Source organism: Arachis hypogaea, chromosome 20 (assembly GCF_003086295.3).
Source record: "Arachis hypogaea cultivar Tifrunner chromosome 20, arahy.Tifrunner.gnm2.J5K5, whole genome shotgun sequence".
NCBI lineage: Eukaryota > Viridiplantae > Streptophyta > Magnoliopsida > Fabales > Fabaceae > Arachis > Arachis hypogaea.
The window spans coordinates 9,673,632-9,674,984 of NC_092055.1; positions in this window are offsets into that span (position 1 = coordinate 9,673,632).

Sequence of the window (1,353 nt, forward strand, 5' to 3'; positions counted from 1 at the left end):
GGTGAGTGTACATATGTTGAAATTGAGCTTCATTGGAGGATTTTGTTGCACACGGTATCACCGTATGAAAATCTGCAGCATCCGATTCTCTCTCTGCTTGCTCCCTGCTTCCGAGGCAATTATCGTATTATTTGGAAAATTGAATAAGCGAGCTGTTCCGGGTAATAAACTTGTTAAAAAATGAATGCATGCTCTCGCTCCTTTGTGTGCTTCTCATCCCACCCCAGAAGTGGTGATCCAAATAATTTGGAACCCATATATGACGGTCTTCATATAGATCTGCAAAATGCACCCAAATCAGACTACAATCCACCCAAAAACATGCAATTAGCACCTCTGCTGCAGATTTTAAACGTCATTACCTGAAAGCCACTTGTTTTCCACAAGACCATGCTTCAACAGAAAATCATCCTAATTCTTATCAAATAATTCTTTGGTATGAGAGTTCCAAACAACTTGGCTCATTTCTTCTTGGATTTCTGTGTGTCCCTTGAATCCGTTTAATTTGCTTGGAATCTTCTTGGTGATGTGCCAAATACACCAACGGTGAATTGTTGTGGGCATACAAGCCTCGATAGCCCTTTTCATTGACGCGCATTGATCGGTGAGAACCTCTTTCGGAGCATTTCCTCCCATGCAACGAAGCCAACATTGAAATAACAATTTAAATGATTCAATTTCTTCATTTTTCATCAAAGCACATCCAAGAAGTGTTGACTGACCGTGGTGATTCACCCCGACGAAAGAACCACAAACCAGATTATACCTGAAACAGATTACCACAAAAACAGAATTATAATCTACAAAATGCACCCAAATAATGATTCTGTGCACCCAAAAACTGTCAATATACACCTCTGCAGCAGATTCATAAAACAACATAAATTCAGCAGCATAAAACAGAACACCATGTTACCTGTTTGTATTGTAGGTGGTGTCAAATGAAATAACATCTCCGAAATACTCACAGGCAGTTCTGCTCCTTGCATCTGCCCAAAAAGCAAGCTTAATAGACTGATCGTCCTCGAGTTCGAGCTCGAAAAAGAAATTATGATTCTTCTCTTTCATTCTTAATAAGTATTTCCCGAATTCTTTTGCATCCTCTTATTCCGAAACATTCTGCACTTCTCTAGTGATGTAATTCCTCACGTCTTTTTTGATAAAATTTAACTCGCGGTGACTCCCGGCTGCTGCAACAAATGATTGGAAAGTTTTGCTAGGTCTGATACCAGCTTCCTCGTTATTCTCTATTGTACGACGCATGGATAAGTTTAGTTCCCTGTGCTGTTTGAGCATATGTGCTTGATCTGGACAGCAAGGATGTGAATGATGCAACACGACCTTCGAAATGAT